Genomic DNA, 9930 nt, shown 5'->3' with positions numbered 1-9930 from the left:
GTGCCCCACAGGGACAGGCTGAGGGGGTCTGCCACTGTATTCTTCCAACTGCTCTGCCGTGAAGGCCCGGGATCCGTCTGCTCCCCATGTCTACCACGTGTGCCCTGAGCCTCATCTCGTGAAGCTCTGGGCCACACTACCATACCCAGCTAATATTTAAATTTTTGGTAGAGACCAGATCTCACTATGTTGCCCAGGCTGGTCTCATACTTCTCGGCTCAAGCAATCCTCCCCCACTCGGCCTTCCAAAGTGTTGGGATTACAGGCATGAGCCACTGCACACAGCCAACTATTTCAATTTTTTAAATTTTTTAATTGTTGTGGGTACCTAGTCGTGTATATATCTATCTTGCACGGTTTTATGTGAGAATTATACTAAATCTTCAAGGAACAAATAACCCCCATTTCAAACAAACTCTTCCAGAGACTAGAAAAAAGAGACTAATGTCCTGACTGATTAGATTCGATGAGTGTCGCCTGCAGAACAAGGCTGGACTAAAAGAACGCAGGAAAACTTCAGGCCGAATTAACTTTCGAACGTTGACTCAAACATCCAAAATCATTAACAAACTGACTCTGAAAATGTGCTCAGAATTACAATAAAACCTAATCAGGTCTAAACCAGGTGGGTTTAACGCTTGGGAAATCTAACTGTCTAATTTGCCAGTTAGCGGAGCAGAGATAAACAACCATGTGATAATCTAATCGATAAGTATTTGATTCTCTGGGTTGATAAACTCAACCACCAACTGCAATAAAACTCTTAGTAAATTTGGGGGGATCTCACCCAAGCCCACGGCAAACGTCCTACTTAACAGTGGACCGCGGGAAGCCCCTTCTGTGAGTGAGGGATGGGTAGGGACGGCCACCCCTCCCCCTGCCCAGCTCAGTGCAGGCAGCCCCGCGCAGCACACACACGAAGAGAAACAGGCCGGGCGCAGTGCCTCACGCCTGTCATCCCAGCTACTCAGGAGGCCAAGGCAGGCAGATCACCTGAGGTCAGGGGTTCGAGACCAGCCTGGCCAACATGGTAAAACCTCACCTCTACTAAAAATATGAAAATTAGCCGGGCGTGGTGGCACGTGCCTGTAAACCCAGCTACTTGGGAGCCTGAGACAGGAGAATCACTTGAACCCGGTGGAGCGGAGGTTACAGTGAGCCAAGATTGTGCCACTGTATTCCAGCCTGGGCGAGAAGAGTGAGACTCTGTCTCAAACAAAAACAAAAAAATCAAAATGAAACAAAAAAGAAAGAGAAAGGAATAAAAAGTGTCAGGATTGGAAAGAAAGGGATGGGGTTGCAAAGAAAGGGATGGGGTTGCAGTGTCTGCTGACAATACAGTGGTCATCATAGACCATCCAAGGTCACCTGCAGACAGTGTCAGGTCACAAGCACAGCAAGACAGCTGATCCACACCAACGCAAGACCAACAGCTGGTGATACAAGGGGCTTCCAGGCCGGGCGCTGTGGTCACACCTGTCATCCCAGCACTTTGGGAGGCCGAGGCAGGAGGATGGATGGAGCCAAAGCATTTAAGACCACTCTGGGCAACATAGTGAGTCTATCTCTATAAAAACATTTGGTTTAAGCCATGCAGAGCCTGGGTAACATAGCAAGACCCATCTCTACAAAAAATACAAAAATTAGCCAGGTGTGGTGGCATGCACCTGTAGTCCCAGTTACTCAGGAGGCTGAGGCAGGAGGATCATTTGAGCCCAGGAATTTCAGGCTGTAGTGAGCCAAGATCTTGCCACTGCACTCCAGCCTGGGCAACAGAGGAAGGCCCTGTGTCAAAAAAAAAAAAAAAAAAACAACAACACATTTTTATCAACAATTGTATTGGCTCCAGTGTTTGTTGAAGAAAATTGCTTTTGTTCATTTAAAGCTCTAAGCAATACTTGTCATCAGAAATGAAATTTACCCACTAACTTCTGAAGATTCACTGTTAAGTAGGACGTTTGCCGTGGGCTTGGGTGAGATCCGCCAAATTTACTAAGAGTTTTATTGCAGTTGGTGGTTGAATTTATCAACCCAGAGAATCAAATGCTTATCGATTAGATTATCACATGGTTGTTTATCTCTGCTCCGTTAACTGGCAAATTAGACAGTTAGATTTCCCAAGCGTTAAACCCACCTGGTTTAGACCTGATTAGGTTTTATTGTAATTCTGAGCACATTTTCAGAGTCAGTTTGTTAATGATTTTGGATGTTTGAGTCAATGTTCGAAAGTTAATTCGGCCTGAAGTTTTCCTGAGGTTCCTCCCACACGTGAGCTCCCTGGCAGGAATATCATCTAGACACAAATCGTCTTGCTGGCTGGGAAGATGCTGAAACTCTCGGTTTAGTTTTCTCTCCACACCACTGTGCAGGTGAAAGAAACACAGAGATTTTCTCGGATTTAAGTTGAAAGCACAATATGAAGTCTCATGATTTCAGAGGAGAAAGGGCCACCGTATCTAAGACGATGTGAGGAAAAAAATAACAAGGAAGAGAGCCCCGCCCACCAGAAGCGGCAATGAATCTGTCATTGGCCCAGGGATGGAAAACCACGCCCATGCTGGTCCCCACATTCCACCTGCTCCCAACCCCAGAGCCGGCTCCGCGCTGGGCTCCACTGTGGCTCCCGGAGACTCGATTCCAGCCCATCCCAATTTCCAGTGATGTTTATTATTTATTATTATTATTATTATTTTGAGACAGAGTCTCACTCTGTCACCCAGGCTGGAGTGCAGTGGCACGATCTCGGCTCACTGCAACCTCCGCCTCCTGGGTTCAAGTGATTCTCCTGCCTCAGCCTCCTGAGTAGCTGGGATTACAGGCGCCCACCACCACGCCCGGCTATTTTTTATATTTTTAGCAGAGATGGGGTTTCACCGTGTTGGCCAGGCTGGTCTCAAATTCCTGACCTCAGGTGATCTGCCTGCCCTTGGCCTCCCAAAGTGCTGGGATTATAGGTGTGAGCCACTGGGCCTGGCCTCCAATGATGTTTAAAAGATCATATCTGGCTGGGCGCAGTGGCTCACGCCTGTAATCCCAGCACTTTGGGAGGCCGAGGTGGGCGGATCATGAGGTCAGGGGATCGACACCATCCTGGCTAACATGGTGAAACCGCGTCTCTACTAAAAATACAAAAAAGACAAAAAAAAAAAAAACAAAAAAAAACAATGCCAGGTGCGGTGGCTCACGCCTGTAATCCCAGCACTTTGGGAGGCTGAGGCAGGCGGTTCACGAGGTCAGGAGATCGAGACCATCCTGGTTAACATGGTGAAACCCCGTCTCTTCTAAAAATACAAAAAAAAAAAAAAAAAAAAAAAAGCCAGGTGCAGTGGGCTCACGCCTGTAATCCCAGCACTGTGGGAGGCTGAGGCAGGCAGATCACAAGGTCAGGAGATCGAGACCATCCTGGCTAACGTGGTGAAACCCCGTCTCTTCTAAAAATACGAAAAATTAGCCGGGCGTGGTGGCAGGTGCCTGTAGTCCCAGCTACTTGGGAGGCTGAGGCAGGAGAACCCGGGAGGCGGAGCTTGCAGTGAGTGTAGATCGTGCCACTGCACTCCAACCTGGGTGTAGGAGCGAGACTCCATCTCAAAAAAAAAAAAAAAAAAAAGCAAGAAAAAGGAAAAAAAAAAAGATCAAATCCCAGGCCCAGGGCGGTGGCTCACGCCTGTAATCCCAGCAATTTGGGAGGCCAAGGCAGGCAGATACCTGAGGTCAGGAATTTGAGACCAGCCTGGCCAACACGGTGAAACCCCGTCTCTACTAAAAATGCAAAAAATCAGCCAGGCGTGGTGGTGGGCACCTGTAATCTTAGATACTCAGGAGGCTGAGGCAGCAGAATCACTTGAACCTGGGAGGCGGAGGTTGCAGTGAGCCAAGATCACGCCATTGCACTCCAGCCTGGGCGACAGAGTGAGACTCCGTCTCAAAAAAACAAAAACAACAACAACAACAAAAGAAAAAAATATCAAATTCCTTCTCTTAAATTCTCTTCTGCTTAAACAGTGAGCCTGGCTCCACGCAGCTGCAGCATAGGCAGCTCCCAGAGGGAAAAGAGGATGCCTGAGCCCATGAGTGGCCTGAGAGATGCAAATGGAATCTTGTTCCTTATTCAGGTCCCCTAACTTTTTTTTGAGACAGGGTCTTGCTCTGTCACTCAGGCTGGAGTGCAGTGGTGTGATCATAGCTCCTTGCTCAACCTCCTGGGGTCAAGTGATCCTCCTGCCACAGCCTCCCCAGTAGCTGGGACTACGGGCACGTGCCACCACACCTGGCCATTTTTGTTGATTTTTTGTAGGGATGGAGTCTCACTTTGTTGCCCAAGCTGGTCTTGAACTCCTGGGCTCAAGCAATCCTCCTGCCTCAGCCTCCCAAAGTGCTGGGATTACAGTTGTGAGCCACTGCTCCCGGGTCCCAACAGTGTTACTGACGTTTTTCCACTCCGTCTCTTTTTTTTTTCCTTTTTTTTTTTGAGATGGAGTCTTGCTCTGTTGCCCAGGCTGGAGTGCAATGGACGATTTCAGCTCACTGCAACCTCCACCTCCCACGTTCAAGTGATTCTCCTGCCTCAGCCTCCCAAGTAGCTGGGACAACAGGCGTGCACCACCATGCTCAGGTAATTTTTGTATTTTTAGTAGAGACGGGGTTTCACCATGTTAGCCAGGCTGGTCTCAAACTCCTGACCTCAAGTTATCTGCCTGCCTCAGCCTCCCAAAGCGTTGAGATGACAGGCGTGAGCCACGGTGCACAGCCTTCGCCCCATCTCTTGTCACCTGTATCAGTGTCCTGAGGCTGCTGCACAAAGTGCTGCAAACTGAGGAGCAGAATTTTATTCTCTCTCAATCCTGGAGTGTCAGCAGGGCCGCTTGCTCCAGAGGCTTGGAGGGAGGGGCCGCTCCGTGCCTGTCTCCTCGTGTCCCGCGTTGCTGGCTGTCCTTGGCTTGCGGCCACATCACTCCCATCCCTGCCTGTCTTCCCCCGCCTTCCTCCACCACTGTAGGACTCAACCCCCCTCTCCTTTCTCTTATAAGGATGCCTGTCATTCGATTTAGGGCCCACTCTAATTCCAGGATGATCTCATCTTGACATCCTTAATTATGTCTGCAAAAGCCTCATTTCCCGATAAAGTCACGTTCACAGGTCCTGAGGCTCAGGCTTGAACGTATCTTTTCGGCAAATGCAGTTCAACTCACCATGGCACCCGGCTCCTGACCCCAGAGGTATTTTCCTCCTTCACCTGCACGTCCTGTAGGAGCCTCGCTGTGCAGACACAGCACTGGGCAACTTCTAGAACCTTCTCCACACAACAATGCCCAATTTTGGTCGACCTCACACCTGATTCCAAGTATAAAGCACCGAATAAAAGATAAAAGGAAAGTGTCACCTGCATCCTCCACGTGACAATCCGATGTTCCTGCCTCTGCACAGGGCGAGCTTGGCTCACCCAACCTGGACTCGGCTGGGGCCGGAGGGCTCCTTGGCCTCTCCCGGGCAAGCTTGGTTCACCCAACCTGGACTCAGCTGGGGCCCGAGGGCTCCTCGGCCTCTCCCCCTGGCCCCCCGCAGCCCAGGACCCCTGACTGTAGGCTCCAGGCCTCCCTGGAGGCCCTGGCCACGCTCGCCCCGCGACCCTCGGACTGGCTGTGCTTCGTGGATCTTGGCTGGTTCGACGCTGGTGCCGTCCCCGACTTACCTGGGCCTCCTGGACCCTGCCTCCTGGCAGCTGGGTGGGGGTCCAGGAGGGTCCTGCACCTGTGACGCAGCTGCCACATTATCCTGGTGTCCTGGGAGGGAGAGGAATCACCAAGAAAGCCCCCAGGCTAAGCAACCGTCCTCTCTTCTCCTCGGCCCTCTGGCTCTAAACAAGGAACCCAGGTGATCCAGACCCGAGCTTCCCTCCCATCAGCCTCTCCTGGCGTCACCTGGCCGGCCTCCCAGGCCTCCCGTCCTCCAGCTGCTCTCCTGTCTCCTTCTTGCATCTTCAGACGGCGCTGCCGGCTCCACGGGCCTGAGCAGCAGCTTGAAGTGGGCATGGGCCAAGCCCTCTGGGAGTGAGGGGTGCGGCGGCTCCCAAGGCACAGAGCCAGAGGTCCTGGCCCATGATGGGTGAACGCGGCCAGGAGGGAGGGGCGGGGCAGCTGGGAGTCCATCTCGGGCAGCCCGGGGCTTCTCTCCTCCCCATGCGGGGAGGTCCAGGGCTGGGCACGCACGTGGAAGTCTGGCTGCAGAGGATTTCACAGCTGCAGGCCCAGCCTCGGGGACCCACTCCCTCAGCCTCCGGGAATCCTGAGGCATCGCCAGGAAGCTGCTGGTAACATGGAGAGGGCAGGATTCGCTCCAGCTGGAGGACATGCGGGCACACACACTCATACACGCACACACATGCACACATGCTTATATGCACACATTCATACACGCATGCACACACACATGCAGACACACTCATACACGCATGCACATACATATGCACACACAGTCATACACGCACACACATGCACACATACACGTATGCACACATGCTTACATGCACACATTCATACACACATGCACACACACGCAGACACAAACTCATACATGCACGCACATACACACATATGCACACACTCATACACACATGCACACATATACGTATGCACACATGCTTACATGCACACATCATACATACATGCACACACACATGCACACACGCACACATCCACTCACACACGCACATACACACTCATACATTCACACATACAAACACATGCACACATACTCACATGCACACACACATACACACATACACTCATACACACGCACACACGTACATGCATGCACACACACTCACACACTCATACCCACACATGCACACACTCATACCCACTCATATGCACACACTCACACGCACACACTCATGCATGCACCCACACTTACACACATGCTCACACACTCATACACACATGCAGACACGCACACAAATGCACACGCAGGCACAAACACCAGCATGCACACACTCATACACACATGCACACACACATATACTCACACATGTAAGACACTCATGCACACACTCATACTCACACACATGCACACGCACTCATACACGCATGCACACACTCCCTCATACATGCAGGCACACACACACATCATGCACACAAACATACATCCACACACATGCATGCACACACATGCTCACACTCACACACATGCACACACACGTACACACATACACTCACATGCTTACGCACATGCACACACTCATACACATGCACACACATACATGCACACACAGGCATGTGCACATCCCATGCCCACACACATGTGCACATGCACACAGGCATCCCCCCACCCGTTCACAGTGCTCCCTTGTGTTTCCACACCCCCACAATCACCCCGGTTACAATCTCATGGCAAAGCAAGACTCCTGGAGGACAGGCTGTAGGGTTGGGCCTTGGCCTCTGCCGCCCCGTCAGCCCCAGAACGTGTCTGCCACCTGGGCTGAAACAGGCATTTGCTGCCGGAGCCCTGAGGCACAGCAGTGGGCAGCTGGGGCCTGGGGGGCTGGGCCCTGGCCTGAGAATGCAGCTCCTAACCCTCTGAGACTCCCAGCAGGTGACCGCCCCTCTCCCAGAGCAGGGTGTGCCCCTCCTGCAACCTGAGGTTTGTATCTGATTAAAATAGTTTCCTGGAGCCCATCCAGAAGATCTGCCTGTTTGGGGTCTGCAAACTTCCTCCAAGGGCTGGAGCCTGGGCCTGGGGCAGCCACCATGGAGCAGGCGGGTCCCCTGGCACAGGCTCCAAGTGCCTCTGAAGGGCCCTCTGGCTGATGCTTTTGCACCCGCGGAGGTGGGTACAAGTGCCCGTCCCGTCCCGGGTGGCAGGAGAGGCTGCAGGAGAGCTGGTTACCAGGTGCTTCCTTGGCCTCTGTGGCACTGGCCACGAGAATGGGCGGCATGGCGCCAACCTGAGCACTGTGGGCATTTGGGGCCGGGGGTCCTCTGCAGTGGGGCCGTCCTGCGCACCGTGGACATTTAGCCCCCCAACCCCAGCCTCTTCCCACTAGATGTGGGTGGTGTCCCCATATCCCTGACAAGCATAAATGTCCCCTGGGGGACATAGTCACCGGTGGGAGCCGCTGGTGTAGACAGGGAACCCGGGTACCGGACCTCTGTTGGCCCAGCAGAGGGGATGCGAGGGGCTGGGGGTGGCCCCTGTCCTCATGGTCACCCTGGTCACCGCTTGGGCTAGGAGCTATTGCCCCCACCCCGGGAAAGGAATGTCTGACTGAGCCCCACCCACTTCCTTTGCAAGGAAGATAAAGCAGCTCCGGGCGGGTCCGGAAGGGCACCTGTGGCCACAGACCACGGTGAGGACACTGACCACCAGCAGCCACCTGTGGCCTCCAGACCCATGTCCCGCCCGGTTTTTTCCAGCCAGCCCTCTCCTCCCTGCGCAGATGCTGTGGCTGCTGTTCCTGACCCTCCCCTGCCTGGGGGGCTCCATGCCCAAGACCCCAGGTGACTACTGGCCCCATCCCACACTGGACCCTCAGGGACTGGGCTAGGACGGAGAGCTGACCCCCTCGTCGAGCAGGGCCTGGAAGCTCCTGGCATTGCAGAACGGTGGGGCCCGGCTCCCTGACCTCCTCCGGTTGTTCCCAGCGCCCGTCCCCGAGAATGACCTGGTGGGCATCGTGGGGGACCACAACGCCCCCCAGGGGAAGTGGCCATAGCAGGTCAGCCTGAGGATCTATAACTACCACTGGGCCTCCTGGGTGCACATCTGCGGGGGCTCCGTCATCCACCCCCAGTGGGTGCTGACCGCCGCCCACTGCATTTTCTGGTGAGTCCCGGGCAGGGGACCCCACCTAGGGGAGGCGGGAGTGGGGCTGCCCCATACCAGGCCCCTTGAGTAGCCTGGGTCCGCCCTCCCCCAGGAAAGACACCGACCCATCCACCTACCGGATCCACGCCGGGGACGTGTATCTCTACGGGGGCCGGGGGCTGCTGAACGTCAGCCGGATCATCGTCCACCCCAACTATGTCTCTGCCGGCCTCGGATTCGACCTGGCCTTGCTGAGGCTGGCCACCCGCGCGGGCGCAGCAAGCAATGTTCAGCCGGTCACCCTGCCGCCCGAGGCCCTGAACTTCACCCTGGAGGACGAGTGCTGGCTGACCGGCTGGGGCAGGACGTCCTACTACAGTGAGAATGACTAGGGGGCGAGGGTCATGGAGAGGCGTGGGGAAGCTCCCCAGTTTTCCCCTCCATGCCCATTCCTGGGGACACGTCCCTCAGGTGCTGGTTCACAAGCTCGGAAATAAATGGGACAGGGAAGGAAAGGAGCCCCCCACAGGTCCCAGCTGTTCCCCAGGCTCGGCGTCTTAGCCCCCCGTGGCCGCCCTGATGCTCTGATACTCGTTTTGCATTAAAGATGGTGAAGGGCATTTCACAGCTCTGCCGGTCTGCCAGCGACAGGGGGGGAATCAGCCCAAGTCCCCTGGGTCCACAGCCTGCTGCCCTCACACTCTGCTCTGTGCGGGTTTTTAGGGTATGGGGGGGTGGGAGGAAGAATCTGGTTAAGTTTTTTGATGGGGGAAGTCACACTTCTTCATATGTTCTGGTGACCTTTGGGCTGCAGGCCCCCAGGCGCCCCACGTGTCTGTGTCCTGGGGCTGCTGTGACAAGACCCACACCCTGGGGGCTTCACATCACGGAGATGTGTTCTCTCAAGGTCCAGGTGTGGGCAGGGCCCTGCTCCCGCTCAGGCTGTAGGGGAGGGTCCCTCCTGGCTTCTCCCAGCGGGCCTCTCCCAGCCCCTGGTGGCCGTGGTGTCCCAGGGCTCATGGCTGCATGGCTCCCATCTCCGCCTGGGTTTTCACGTCACCTTCTCCCCTGGGCCTGGGGCTGCTCCTGTTCCGCCTCTCATTAGGGCACCTGTCTTGGAATTAGGGCCCT

Source organism: Pongo abelii, chromosome 18 (assembly GCF_028885655.2).
Source record: "Pongo abelii isolate AG06213 chromosome 18, NHGRI_mPonAbe1-v2.0_pri, whole genome shotgun sequence".
NCBI classification, from domain to species: domain Eukaryota; kingdom Metazoa; phylum Chordata; class Mammalia; order Primates; family Hominidae; genus Pongo; species Pongo abelii.
Note: the sequence above shows the minus strand (reverse complement) of the source record.